Here is a 15,904-nt window from a genome sequence, read left to right on the forward strand (position 1 = left end):
TGTATCACCGAATGGTAGGGAGACGGTCAGTCGCTGCGGTCTACGAGTAGGTAGTCTACCTATGTCCTTCATAAAAGTGCGGGAAATAAAAGAATGCGAGCTACCAGTATCTATCAGCATATCAGCGGATAATGCATAAAGTAAAACCATATCGTGGAAAACAGATCCGTCGGCCTGCTGTGCATCCTCTCTGGCAACCGCATGAATATGTCCAGTCTCTGGCAGTAGAGGAGGTGGTAGTGCTACCAAAGGCTGCGATGCCTAAGTCTGAGCCTGCCACTGTGATGGTGTCGGATACTGAGCCAGAGACGGATAGGTAGACTGAGACTGATACTGGACCGGCGGCTGGGCCGTGACTGGTACTGCACCAGTGGCTGTGGCTGCAATTGATACTGCCCTTGAGTCAGATACTGTGGTCCCGAAACAAAACTCTGTGGTGCTATGTGGGTACTGGGGTACTCCTGTCCGAGCATGCTAAATGCAGCTGCTGCTGGGGGAGCTGTCCTCTGCTGACGATGCAAAGTTTAGGCGCTGTGCCCGCCTCGCTGAGTCCCTGTCTGACTAAGCTGAACTCCATGACCAGACACTCCAGAAGCCATATGCTGAGCCTTCAGCGAACAATCTCAGCTCAGGTGCCCGGGCAGTTTGCAATAATAGCAAACTGACTATCCCAGGGAGCAAGCTGTGGTGACGTGGTCTCTGGATCCACATCTGGTGCAGTGAGTGTCGTTGGCGGGTTGTTTCCGGTTCTGTTGAGAAGACCGAGAACGTCCTGATGAAGATCGCCCTGACTTCTTAGGCTAACCAGAAGCCCCAGAAGTACCCTGACCTGGCCGACTGCGACCACTCTGCTGCTGTCTGGTCGCCTGTGTCTGCTGGATCTGTCCTGATGCCTAACCCGTCTGCTTCCTTTTCTTGTCTGGAAACGCTCTCTGCTGAGCTGACTCTATCATCAGGGCTCTGTTCAGTGTCTCGATGTAGGATGAACTCCCAAAACCGACAAGCTTTACTTGCAGATGTCCATCTAGTCCCTGAATAAACTGATGCATACGGGAACTATCCTCAGCCACTAATTCTGGACAGAATTTGGCCAACCGGTTAAACTCAGCATTATACTCTGTCACCAAACGGTTGTTCTGTCGTAGACTCAGAAAATACTACCGACGAGCTATCTGATATGCACGTGAAAAGTAACGGCTCTCAAAAGCCTCTCTGAATCTGGCCTAGGTGATGTTCTGCTAGCCAATGATGGATCACTGCGTAACCCACCAGGTGTCGACCTCATCCCGTAAATGGAAAGCAGCCAGCTCTGTTTCCTCCCACTCAGAGCAAGCCAAGGAGAAGAAGGTCCGCTCCATGGTCTCTATCCAGGACTAAGCCACACTCGGATCAAGCTCTCCTCGGAAGAGTGTGAATCGACTCTTCATTGACTGTGCCAACGCTGGGATCCAAGCTCGTGTCGTTACTATATCAGTGAGGGGAGTAGGGACGGCTGCAGGAACTGGCGGAACCACTGGAGCTGGTATAACAGATGGTACCGCTGCATAGGCCGAGGGAGGCATCCCCGGTGCCGCTGCATAGACTGAGGCAGGTGCCATTGGTGGCACTGCAGGGTCAGCATAGGTGGGCGCGGCAGGAGGTACGATGGGCGGTGGTATCGGAGGTGGAGCAACTGCTGCTGCTGGTGCGGGTGCCGCATATGCTGTAGGCACTGGGGGCACGGGTGTCGCTGGTGCCGAGTATACGGTAGGTCCAGGTGGCGGTGGTGTCTGGTACATTGTAGGCTCGACCGGAACAGGTGCCGAATATGCTGGTGGTACCGTAAATATCGTAGGAGTGGGCACGGCGGGTACGGTCAGGGTAGGTACCTCTGAAACCATCGGAGTCTGAGAACTCGACGCACCCGCAGTACCATGCGGAGTCAGTCCCTGCCCGACAGGCTCGACTCCAGCAAACGTCTCTGGCGATTCTGCTGCCAAGGACTCCAACGTCCTCTTACGTGGTCGTCCTGCACCACATCTCGGCACGGAAGCACGTGCACCTCGCCTCATATCTGTTCAATTATAACCCAAATATTACTACAAGTAACAAAATTATAAAATTACTTTTTACCTAATTGTTGTCTGGAGATGTTCCGCCGCTGTCCAGTCCCCCTTTTTGACCTCGGAAATGTTGAAACAAGAAATCATCGGAAATCCGTACAAATCTGAAATGGAAGTTCTAAACATGAACATAACGAAAATCCGTAAAAATCCGAAAATACCCAGTTTGACTCGCAAACTTGGCTCTGATACCAAAAATTGTCACGCCCCCAAGTAGTCAATCTGAAAATTTCGACAGCATCTCCCCTGTACGGGTGACAATATGAAATTTCCTATAATGCCCTCAGGGCCACATATTCATCGGCCAACACGGCCGGAACAATAACAGTATAAATATAACAAATATCCATGCAGTTTATAATGAAAACTACACATAAGCACAGATAAGAAAAATATCGCAAAAACTCCTACTCAACTACACCCATAAAGCACAAAACTGATATCCTACTCAACTACACTCATAAAGCACAAAACCGATATCATCCAAATTTAAATCCATCGATAACAAAACATACAAGATCCAAATGTCAAGCTATAAGTATGAAAAAGCAAAGTCTAACACAATAAGTAAAACTCAAACTGTGCGAACTCATCGCGACGCGCAATGGTGGGGGACTAGCAACTAGAACTTCTCCGGACAGCTGATGTGCGTAGATTATATACTCTTTTATGCATGTTTTTACGCACATTTACATATTTTGAGCATGCTTGATCTATGCATTTTTATACTTCCAGCTTTCCTTTTAGCATATTTACTCTTTTGGTTCGGAGATCTGCTTTTTGTGCATTTTCTGTACACAGGAGTCGATTTGGTGAAGAATCTACATCTTTGGGCATGCATTGGAGGAAACAAAGGGAGAAAGCACCGGGCCGTGTGCCTCACACGACCATACACTGGTATGCAGCTCGGGCCGTGTGGAGTTTGGCATCAACAGAAGAGGAAGATGACATGGCCGTGTGAACCTCGCACGGCCGTGTCAAGATTTGAAGCCAACCAGAGCAGAAGCCTTACATGGCCGTGTGGATCTACACTACTGCGGTGAAATTTCCAGAGACCAGAGCTTGCTGCGTGCACCACACTACTGTAACATTTCCAGAGACTAAGGGTCAGGGCTGTGCACCACACTGCAGTGTAGCATTTCCAGAGAGCAGAGGGTTCGCCGTGGAGTCACACTACTGCAGTTTTAGCAGAGAGGAATGGACATGGCCTGTGAATCTCACACTGTGTCACGGGCCGTGGCCCCGATTCTCCTCTATTTAAACCCTTCTTCATGAATTGAAAGGGATCTCCCTTTGGGAGAAAGCAAGATTTGGTGGTTTCTCCCAATATTGGGAGGATTTCTGGGCTTTAAGGGAGATCTCGACGATTTCGACTCCGGAGCGAGGATTGGATCCGAAGACGAGGCTTCTTCGTAGATAAGTTTTCTCTTTCCCCCTCTTCTTGATTTCTTGGATTGGGGACTTAAGAAATGCTTGTAATTTCTATTTCTTTGGGTTTTCTTCCTCGATTCATGGAGTAGATCTTGTATTCTAGGATTAAGGGAGTATTTGTATGATGGATTGATGTAATCTCTAATGGATTTGCCATTTTCTTGTTTCAATGACATTGACTTGCTTGTATCAATTAGATCTTGAATGATTAATGGTGATTTGTGCTTAATTCTCATTCTTGATTGATTGTTTGGATTTCTTGTGGACTTTGTAAAGATAAACTCTCACTCGATCATCCGAGGGATCCACGTGACAGGTGCAAGCCCGTGTAAGGACGTTTGAGAGATAATCTTGAAGAGGAAATGGGAATATTCAAGAGAGTAGGATGGATCTTGTGATTAGTTTCTTGTATCTTGATAGATTAATGAGTTGTGGGCTTCTATGTTGATATCCGAGGAAGGCATAGTAATAGGTGCGCTTCTGTGTAAGGACAATGTAGGTTCATGTCTAATTAATCCTACTTAGATACATTTCTCAGTCCTTAGCCGGTTGTCTATTGCAAGAGAGAACCGGCAACTTTCTACATGTTTGGCAATTGAGGGATAAGAATTGGTGAACCATTTACATTCAAGAAATCTTACAAAGAAACCGAAACTCCTAGAATCTCCCTTTATCATAACCTAAAACACTAAACTCTTGTTTGTTGATTTTTAAGACTAGATTTGTTTACCTTTACTTTGCTTTTGAAACGATTGGATAGTTGTTTAGCTAATTCGCATTGAGACATTTCTAGTGCTTATTCCAGTCTCTGTGGATACGATAATCTTTTATATTACTTGCGACATTTCCGTACACTTGTGGAGCGTAACAAGTTTTTGGCGCCGTTGCCGGGGACTGCGCTATAACATTAGGAATTATCAATTGAGTTAGACTAAACATAATATTTGTTTTCCTTTCATATTGCATAGTTGTAACTGATCAGTAGATTTCTGTTTTTACTTTCTTGTATAACTTTCACTTCTTGTTAATTCTTTTTGTACAAATTCAATTCTGCATTTTTGATCCTTCTATTTTTCTTTTTGTGTCGAATTGCCATCTGCTATCTTGTTCTTGTGTATGCGAAGATCTAACTTTGTAGGGGAATTCTTTCCTTTTGACCCTGAGATTGATAGAACTTTCCATAAAAGAAGAATTCTGCAAAGGCAAATTGAAGAACAGGAACATTTGAACATGGCGAATAGACCACTCAAGGATTATGCAGCACCCTATGCGAGAGGTTTTCGATCTAGTATTTCAAGACCTTCAGTGGAAGCTAATAACTTTGAGATCAAACCCGCAATCATATCTATGGTGCAGCAGAACCAATTCGGTGGAGGACCTCATGAGGACCCTAATCAACACTTAGAGGTCTTTTATGAAATATGTGGTACCATGAAAATGAATGGAGTTCCTTCAGATGCAGTTAGATTATTGTTATTTGGGTTTTCTCTAAGAGATAGGGCAAAGCAATGGCTGAATTCTTTGGCCCCTAATAGCATCACCACTTGGGAGCAGTGTGAGCAACAGTTTCTTGATAAGTTCTATCCACCAAGCAAAACAGCTCATATGAGGAATTTAATTGCAAGCTTCAAGCAAACTGACTCAGAATCTCTTTTTGAAGCATGGGATAGATATAATAGTATGCTCAGACAATGCCCACATCATGGGTTGGAAAGATGGTTAGTGTTGCACACTTTTTATAATGGCATCAATTATCATACCAAAGTGTCCCTTGATTCAGCTGCTGGAGGGGCACTTATGAACAAAAGCTTAGATGAAGCCGAAGAAATCATTGAAAGTGTAGCACAAAATCATCATCAATGGGCAAATGAAAGAAGTGGTGGCTATTCCTCTGTAAACCCAACAATTAAAGCATCAGGGAAGTTTGATGTAGATGCAGTCACTCTTTTGTCTGCAAAATTGGACGCTCTTACAAAGAAATTTGAGAATATGGGGACTAGTGCTAATATGGTCAATGCTATTAGTACATCTTGTGAAGTATGTGGGAGTTCAGAGCATTCAAATGACTCATGTCCATTGGGAGCTATCACTGCACAAATCAATCAACTTGAACAATGTGATGCAATCATGAGTTACAATCAAAGGCAGAACAACCCATACTCAAATACTTATAACCCTGGATGGAAGAGTCATCCAAATTTTTCTTACAGAAACAATCAAGATCAAGGACCATCTATGGGGGCAAGACCAAATTTTCAACATCTATCTTCTCAAGGCTTACCAAAGTCAAATGTTGAAAAGATGCTTGAAGAAATTATCTCAAGTCAGAATGAAATGAAGCAAGATATAGCAAAGCTCATCCAGAGAATGGATAATTCTGAAAAGCATCAAAAGATCCAGGATAGTCAAATTGCCCAACTAGCTTCCTCATCATCCAGAGCACCAGGACAACTTCCAGGAAAACCTGATGTGAATCCTATGGAGCATTGCAATAGGATTGAGCTTAGGAGCGGACGGACCTTGGGAGACTCCCAAGTGACTGCTTCAAAAGGGATACAAAAAGAAGAAGAGCTCTCTCCTCCTATATCAAATCAGATTCAAGCTAATGAGGAGAGTACCATTGAGGTTGAAGAAACTCTTCCACTGAACCATCAGAGCAAAGCTGTCCCTTTTCCTCAAAGACTTACAATGCTCAAGAAAGATGAAGAATTTGGCAAGTTTCTAGAAAAAGTTAAGGAAATTTGTGTAGAGGTACCTCTTATCGATGTTATTCTGCAAATGCCTAGATTTGCCAAATTCCTGAAGGATCTCATGTCAAACAAGAGAAGAAGAGGAGAGGTCGAGACCATTGCGCTTAGTGAGGAATGTAGTGCTATTTTTGAGAAGAACACTTCTCCAAAACTGAAGGACCCAGGGAGTTTTTATATCCCTTGCAACATAGGAAAAGAATTTTTTGAAAAAGCTTTCTGTGACTTGGGGGCGAGTGTTAGCCTCATTCCTTACTCAATTTGTAATAAATTAGGTCTCAAAAACATTAAACTTACTACTATGGCACTTCAACTTGCCGATCATTCCTGCAGGTACCCTTTGGGTATTATAGAAGATGTGCCAGTAGAGGTGGATGGGAATGTTATTCCCACAGATTTTGTCGTGTTGGACATGGAAGAGGACCCTAGGATTCCTATCATATTAGGAAGACCTTTCCTTGCTACAGCTGGAGCTATAATTGATGTCAAAAATCATAAGCTTTCTTTGGTAATTGGTAAGGAAAAGTTGGAATATGATTTATCTAATATCTCTAACCATGTCTCGTCTCTTTTAAATGCTTGTAGCAGGTCAAGCATTTATAAACTTGAGGAATGGAATTTCCATCCTCATGGAAGGCCACCAAATGAAGAAGACAATGAGGTGGAGGATGTTGGGAGAAGATCTCCCAACAAAAACGAAAAGTATATCTGTCCTCCAAGGGCGAGAAAAAGAAGCGAATGATAAAGTTTGGTCGAGCTAAAGACCTTAAACAAGCGCTTCTTGGGAGGCAACCCAAGGGTTCTTTTAGTTAGTTTTGATCTGCATCTAAATCTCTTTTAGTTTGATGCATTCTTTTGATTTTTGTTTTCAGGTTAGGTGCAAAACGGAGCTTGGCCGTGTGCTATACACGGCCAGGCAAAAGTTGCAAAGAAGGGAAGTGCTTAGGCCGTGTCATCCAGACACGGCCGTGTAGCATCTTCCGAGGAGAAAAGGATCTAGGCCGTGTCTAAAACACGGCCCGTGCAAAGAATCCCGAGAGGAAGGATGGAGAGGCCGTGTCCGTGCGAGGAATCCAGAGGAGGAAGAGTGGGAGGCCGTGTGGATCTACACGGCCCGTGCAAAGAATCCCGAGAGGAAAGATGGGGAGGCCGTGTAGATCTACACGGCCCGTGTAGGAGAACTATGAAAGTGTTCTTCCTACCTCACACGGCCAGATCTTGGCCGTGTTCCACACACCCCCGACTCTCCAAAACATATCTTTCTCTCCTAATTTCTTAAAAACCCCTCTCTAATCTCTCAAGATCTCTTAGATCCGATTCTCCTCCTCTCTAAGACTTAGACTTTTTGTTCTCTTAACCTAAGATCTTTTGTTCTTTGAAGTTTTGTTCTTTGAGTTCCACAACTCTAGATAATTCTTCCCCTTTCTAAACTCATCAAGATGTCAAATATTTTGAAGACACTTCGCAAAGGAGGGGGTGGATCTAGTGGAGACAAAGAGAAGGAGCCATCAAGGGACAAAGGAAAACAACCAGTGAAGGGAAAAAGCAAAAGGACTTCACGCAACGAAGGTAATGACAATGAATTCAATATTGTGTTTAGAAATGATGATCAAGTAACTAGATTTGCAATTCTTGTCAATAGAAAGATAGTGTGTACTAGATATATGGACCCAACTGTTTTTGATATGCTTGGAATTAGGGAAGATGTAGATTTGATGATTGGGTTTTTGGATTGGAGTGATATTATGTACACACATTTGCCTACATATCCTCATCTTGTTTTGGAATTTTTAAGTTCATTGGATGTCCATTTTACTAATGAAGATGATTATTCTGGAAAAATCTCTTTTAGATTAATGAATCAAGAATTTCTATGGGCATTTAGTGACTTTAATTCTTGTTTCGGAATAACCACCGGTAGCCCTCGTAGGTTTGATCCAAGGTTTAATTGGAATCATTTTTGGAATGCAATAACTGGATTAGATCAACCTTATGAGCCTTCAAGAGCTAAGGCCTCCCATATGCAAAACCCCATCTTTAGGTATCTACATAGAGTCATGAGTAAAACTATTTTTGGTAGGGGAGAGAGTGATGGGGTGGTTAAAAAGATAGAGCTTTATGCTTTATGGGCTATGCTTTATAAGGTTGAATTTGACTATGGTTTTCATTTTGTTCAAACCATATTGAGATCGGCTAGGGCATCATCGGGATCGATTGTTTTTGGTGGTTTGATTACCCGAATAGCTTATAATTTAAATCTTGATGTTGATGGGTTGGAAATAATTCATGGTAATGACATGATTGACATTGATACATGTCTTGCTATGAAAATGATCGTTCGGGATGAGAATGGTTTCGCGTTTCCTAGGAGGAGTGGTTCTCCTTTACCCCTTCCTTTTCCTGAACGAACTACTATTCGTAACCCGGCTAATTGGGTGATTTCTGAGTTAGATTCTGAGGATAACCCTTCTATACCTGGAGACACTGAGCCACATCATGAGCCCTCGTCATTTGGACACACGCAGCCTTCTAGCTTTATGGAGCCTGCTAGGCTTCTTTTGCATATGGCACGGGATCTTCTAGGTTTGATTTTTCGGATTTTCGTACGTCACTAGAATCACTTCATGAGAAGCAAGATTCCCAACGAAAAATGTTGGAGGGGCGCTTCTCTTTATCTGATGATCAGTTTAGGGAGGTACAAAATCATTTTCAGTTTACGAGGAATTTTCAAGGTCAAGTGGCTGAGTTTGTGCAGGATTATGATACTGATCAGGCTAGGATGAGAGATTTTATGCAGAGTATGACGCTTACTAGCCAACAAGTAGATGCTTTATATGAGTATCATAGATCCTTGGGTGAGATTCCAGGTTTTCCTAGTTTTCCTATTGGCCAACCACGTCGTAGACCTCCTTTCCCTCGTCCACCTCCACCTCCTCCACCATACTGATTTCATTGGGACGATGAAAAGTTTAAGTCTGGGGGGGTGTCATGTATTGTTTAGTTTGGTTTTCAGTTTTTAGTTGTTGTTAGTTTTTCATGTTGGTTCTTATTTTCATTGCTTGTTGCTTTATTTTGCTTGTTTTTGAAATAATCATGGCAAAAAATTTTTTGAGAACATCAAATCTTCACTTATATGCTTTCTTGGATTCAAGTGAAATGTTAGCACGATTATTGTCTTGATTCATGATGTTCGAATGATGCTAGTAGTAAACTTTGTGTAGTTCTTTTTTCTATCTTGGGAAGCATTAATAAGCTAAGAATCTTATGGTGATGATTTTTAGTTTTGGTTCAACCTTAAGGATTTTATCTTCACTACACTTGTGCTTGACGCTTGAATAGTTGATGTCATTGAAATAGTCATGATTCATCTTGTTTGCTTAGTACTTGGTTTCCATGGTGATTTCTCAACTTTCATTTTGGTTACTGGATAAGGCTCAAATCATTAAAGCTCATTTGGAAAAATCAAAATAATCCTGTTCGAATTAAGGGTCAACGAACGCTGGGGATGTGGCGCTCCTTGCTGGGTCCTCGAGGGCTCAGCAAGGAGCGCCACATCCCCAGCGTTCGTTGACCCTTAATTCGAACAGGATCAAATTGGCGCCGTCTGTGGGAACGCACCTGCATTCGAACAGGAACAATGGACGAGGCTGGACGACAACACACCGTGACGCTTTCAACAGAAGAACTCGATGCTCTAGTCGAGATGAGGGCCACCAAACTTATGGAGCAAAAACAAAAAGCATCAGCCGAACGGCCGAAGCAACAAGCAACATCTGCGTCTGGTGGCCGAGCGGAAGCACCTCAAGCCACCGTCGCATTCCATCGGGCCTTATTTCGCACCCCTGAAACCGCACCAGCTCGAAGAGATAGAGGCTCTTCTTCAGACGAAATGCCAAGGCGGGATGACAGAAAAGGGAAAGCTCCCCAGGCAGACTCATCTCCCGAGCGGATCAATCGCCAATTCTCGGAGGTTATTCTACGAGACCCTCTACCCAAGCACTACGTGCCTCCGACGATCGGCGAGTACAACGGAACAACGGACCCGGATGATCATCTGGGTAAGTTTGATAACATGGCTACACTCCAGCAATATACAGATGGAGTAAAGTGCCGCGTCTTCCTTACAACTCTCTGGATCGGCTCAACGGTGGTTTCGGAGGTTGCCGGACGGATCCATCACTAGCTTCAAGGACTTCCAACGGCCTTCCTCCACCACTTCGCTAGCGATCGCCGAAGACAAGTGTCGACTTGTTTGCCATCAAGCAAGAGTCAAGAGAATCGCTCGAGCACATCCAACGATTCAACCAAGTGGCGATGGATATCCCAACGCCACATCGGAGACGATGATGAATGCCTTCACTGTGGCCTTGTGGATGGGGACTTCTTCCGCTCGCCGCCCCGAGATTATGATCATATGCTACATCGGGCCAACGAATACATAAACGTGGAAGAAGCACAAGCCGCCCGGAAAAAGGAAACTCCCACCGAGCGGGCACCTATTCATGCCGAGCGGAAACAGCACGCCGCTCAGCAGCCACCTAGAGGACCGAAAGCTGAAGCAATCCGATCCCCCCACGCCAGGTCGCACGTACAAGAAGTGGCTGCCGCTCGGCCCAAGCCAAAAAAGAGGTGGACCCCTATGTTCTGCTCCTTCCACCAGACGAATACGCACAACACGAAGGATTGTCGAAGTCTTCCCTTCGTGGCCAATCCCGTTCCCAGGAATGCCGAACGACGGTCTCCTCCCATCGACAGGAGACAAAGGACCCATGAAGCTGACCGGACCCGAAAGGCGACATCAACAGACACCGATCGACACCGATCTCCGAGACAGGAGAATCGCCGGGCGTCCCGAGAACGGTCACGACCGTCCGCCGGAAGAGGAAAATGTACAATACTTCCGGGCGAGATTAACGTTATTCGGGCAGCCGACCGGGAGATTCCAACCGAGCCGTAAAGGCGGGCGTCCTAGCAGATCCATGCAATCAGAGCCAAGAGGGCAAGTGGACCGGAAATCACTTTCGGCCCGGAGACTTGGAAGGAGTAGAAGTGTCCCACGACGACGCTCCTCATTAAAGCGGAATAAAGAAATTATTTCATCACATATTTGTTGACACAGGGAGCTCGGTCAACATTATATTCAAGAAGGCGTCGATCACCAAATTGATCGTGCGAAGCATCGCCATGACGTCCCGCCTACGGGTTTACGGCAACGAGGTTCACGGCGGACAGATCCGACCGCTACCTCACCGGGAGAGGAGCCGCCAGAGGACCAGACAATAAACTTCGTGGTGGTCGACTCTCCTCGTCCTACAACGCATTCGACGAATTCCGAGCGGTTGTCTCAACCTTCCACCGAAGATAAAGTCGGAGAAGTACGTGGAGATCAATTAGCAGCTCGGCGGTGCTATATAGAGATGGTCCGAGCGGAATCCTACTAGGCGCCTCGAATCGAGGTACACGCCATAGCCGAGAAACCTCCTGCTTTAATTTACGATGAAAAGGAGGAAGTTCAGATCCATCCGACCCGATCGGAGGCCACGACTTTTATCGCTTCGATCCGGGGGAAGAGGAGCCGATCCAATGCCTCCAACGAAATCATGATGTTTTCGCCGTCGACACATGAGTTGCGAATCGCCGAGCCTAGCGCAAGATGAGTTGCATGTCCGACCGAGGCTCGACCAAGGAAGGTAGAAAAGGGACTTCAGCGGCGAATGTCATTATCCCGGAAGTAGAAAACTGAGGCCGGCCACATACGAGGTGCGGTCCCGAGTCACTAACGTGGTATTGGTCTCCAAGCCGGGCAAGTGGAGAGTCTGCATCGACTTTCGAGACTTGAACAAAGCATGCCCCAAGGATTTTTATCCCTTGCCCCGAATAGATCGGCTGGTGGACTCTACAGCCGGTTGTGAATTGATTTGCATGCTCGACGCATATCAAGGCTATCATCAGGTGCCGCTCGCCAAGATCAAGAAAAGGTTAGCTTTGTGATCGCCGATGGCACGATTGTTACAATGTGATGCCGCTCGATTAAAGAATGTCGGGCCACCTATCAACGCTTGATGAACAAAGTGTTCGGGAGCGAGAAGCAACTGGAAGTCTATGGACGACATTCTTATTAAACCGCCGAGCGATCTTTTCAAGGATATGGAAGAAACCTTCCGAACACAAGAAATACTGAATCAAGCTAAATCCAATGCCTGTTCGGAGCCAAAGGAGGGCGTTGCTTGGGGTACATAGTGACCGAAAGGGGAATCAAGGAAATCCAGAAGGTGAAAGCTCGCAAGACATGCCGCCCCCAAGAAATACAAGAGAAGTGCAAAGGTTGACCGGATAACCGCTTTGTCTAGATTCATCTCCAAAACCGCCGACCGAGCCTTCCATTCTTCAAGATTCTCAGTAAAGCTACCAATGGGATGAAGAATGTGACCGAGCATTTGAAGAGTTGAAAACATATCTAAATTCTCTCTTGCCAAGCCGATCGGGGTGAGTCACTTTATATGTATCTGTCGTCAACTGAACAGTGCGAGCGGCGAAGAGCAGCCGGTGTATTTTCTAAGCCACATTTTAAAAGATGTTGAATCTCGTTACACCGGGCTCGAGAAGCTCAGCGCCTTCGACCGTATTTCTTGACTCACACCATCATTGTCTGGACGAACAGTCCACTCGGAAAATCCAGAAGCGTCCGGACGGCTCATCAAGTGGACGACAATTAAGTGAATTTGACATCCAATATCAACCCCGCACGACCCAATCCTTGGCTGATTTTGTGACCAAGTGCACAGAGCCGGAAGCTATGTGGAGGATATATGTGGATGGATCCTCTACTCGGCTTGGAATATTGCTGCTCTCACCTCAAGAAGAGAAGATGCACCTATCCGTCCTACTGGATTACAAAGCTACCAACAACGGAGAGTACGAGGCCCTCATAACTGGATTGCAGGCAGCCCGGCATGTGGGTGCAACACTGTTCGACTCAACAACTTTCTCGCACCTTTGAAATCAACAGTGTTCGGCTTAAACTCTACGTTGAGGCCTTTGAAAACTCAAAGCTACTTTCCGAGAGGTTCTTATACAGAAGATCCCCGAACCGATGAGTTAGCCAAACTCGCAAGCTCAATAACACCGATTCAACAGCCAATTGAAAAAGTACTGTTGGTGCACGTCGATCGGATGCAAGGCCTCACGTTTCCAAGCGATGGAGGACACCTATTATAGAATTCCTCCGTTTGGGCACCACACCCTCCGATGAATATGCAGCAGGAGAAGAGCCGGTCGGTTTACACTCATTGGAGATCAACTTTACAAGAAAGCTTTCTCGCCCATTTTTGAAATGTGTAAGCTCGGAGGACTCACCATCCTCCGTGAAGTACATCAAGGATCATGCGGGGTCATCCGGGCTCATTGGTCAAGAAGATCCTCTTGGCCGGATACTTTGGCCAACTTTACAAACAGATGCCGCTCGGACAGTATCTACATTTCTTGTCAAAAATATCACAACTTCTCCCACCGACCGGCAGAGGAGATGAAGGCGTCAGTCTCATGTCCGCTCGATCAATGGGAATGGATATCATGGGTCCATTTCCGATGGCGGCGGGCAAAGGAAATTTTACTAGTGGCGGTAGACTACTTCCAAGTGGGTGGAGGCCGAGCCGCTAGCAAAGATCATTGAACAAATGGTTAAAAATTTATCCGCAACACATCATTTCGGTTCGGCATCCCTCGCCGACTAGTGTCCGACAATCACAGGGAAGATGTTAGAGGATTAGTGCAAGAGCTACGACATTGAGCAACATTTCACATCCGTGGCCTATCCTCAGAGCAACAGTCAAGCTGAAGTGGCCAACCGGGAAATTCTCCGTATCCTGCGCGCTCGGCTCGACCACTTGGGAGGAAGTTGGCCAGATGAAGTGCCGAGCGTTTTATGGGCCATCCGAACAACTTCTAAGGAAGGAACGGGCGTTACACCTTTTCATCTGGTGTACGGAGGTGAAGCGGTCATTCCGGTTGAGGTCGGCATTGAGTCCATCCGGGTCCAGTGTTATGACGAAGGCAACGCCGAGCGGAGGAATATGGAGCTGGATTTGGTCGACGAAGAGCGTGCCAAGGCATCCGTTCGGCATACCGTCAACAGATGAAGCAAAACTACAACCCGCGCGTGATCAGGTCGGCGACCTTGTCTTGAAGAAAGTTGTCGGCGACGCGCAAGCTTGAAGTCTGCAAGGTGTCCTTCAAAATCATCGAAAGCTCCGCTCGGAGCGATTATTTGGAGGACGAGGACAGTCGGCAGCTAGATAGGCCACCTCCAGCCTTACCGGGCGGGGTGAGAGGTGTGCCAATGTAAATCATCCTATGTACTTTTTTCAACTAATACTGGAAATGCAGAAATGAAGAATCAAGAGAACAAATATAAGGCATTGGTAAGAAACGAAGGCCACGAGCCGCTAAGCCGGAGGTAAATGGGTCGAGCCAAGCGCTCGAGGATCAAAGACCCAGTACCTTCCGGATGGAGATAAATTATCTGAGCAAAAATGCTCGAAGCAGACCCTGAGCCGTTCGGCCAGGAGTACGTTCTCCAAGCTGGGTAAAAGGGGCATATGGATTATCCGAGCCAAGCAACCGAATAAGTGAAGGCCTCCCAGCCGATTAGGTTCGCAAGCAAATGACCCATGCTGTTCGGCCGGGCACAAAGACTGTTCAAGCGCGAGATAAGTTATGAAGGCCAAGGTCGCTCGACCTGGTAAGGAGTTAGCAAGGCCGCCTAGCCCGTGACGTTAACCAGAGCCGCCGACCGGCTATAATAACCGCTACCGACGAGCACCGCCGTAAAGATCAAGAGTCGCTACCGATCGGCTATAATAACCGCTACCGACGAGCACCGTCAAGAAGATCGAGAGCCGCACCGATCGGCTATAAACATCCACGCCGACGAGCACCGCCGTTAAGAGAGCCGTACCGATCGGCTATAAACATCCGCGCCGACGAGCACCGCCGTTAAAGATCGAGAGCCGCACCGATCGGCTATAAACATCCACGCCGACGAGCACCGTCGTTAAAGATCGAGAGCCGCGCCGACCGGCTATAAACATCCGCGCCGACGAGCACCGTCGTTAAAGATCGAGAGCCGCGCCGATCGGCTATAAACATCCGCGCCGACGAGCACCGTCGTTAAAGATCGAGAGCCGCGCCGACCGGCTATAAATATCCGCGCCGACGAGCACCGTCGTTAAAGATCGAGAGCCGCGCCGATCGGCTATAAACATCCGCGCCGACGAGCACCGTCGTTAAAGATCGAGAGCCGCGCCGATCGGCTATAAACATCCGCGCCGACGAGCACCGTCGTTAAAGATCGAGAGCCGCGCCGATCGGCTATAAACATCCGCGCCGACGAGCACCGTCGTTAAAGATCGAGAGCCGCGCCGACCGGCTATAAACATCCGCGCCGACGAGCACCGGCGCTAAAGATCGAGAGCCGCGCCGATCGGCTATAAACATCCGCGCCGACGAGCACCGTCGTTAAAGATCGAGAGCCGCGCCGATCGGCTATAAACATCCGCGCCGACGAGCACCGTCGTCAAAGATCGAGAGCCGCGCCGATCGGCTATAAACATCCGCGCCGACGAG

General features: G+C 46.7%; 1 non-coding gene across 1 annotated transcript; it reads right to left on the reverse strand.

Moving 5' to 3' along the window:
- Positions 1 to 5,136: 5,136 nt before the first annotated feature.
- Positions 5,137 to 5,242, reverse strand: LOC122044724. Its single transcript, XR_006129739.1, has one exon. It is a non-coding gene; the product is annotated as a small nucleolar RNA R71 (small nucleolar RNA).
- Positions 5,243 to 15,904: the final 10,662 nt, after the last annotated feature.

The sequence above is a fragment of the Zingiber officinale genome, chromosome 2A, assembly GCF_018446385.1.
Source record: "Zingiber officinale cultivar Zhangliang chromosome 2A, Zo_v1.1, whole genome shotgun sequence".
NCBI classification, from domain to species: Eukaryota; Viridiplantae; Streptophyta; class Magnoliopsida; order Zingiberales; family Zingiberaceae; genus Zingiber; species Zingiber officinale.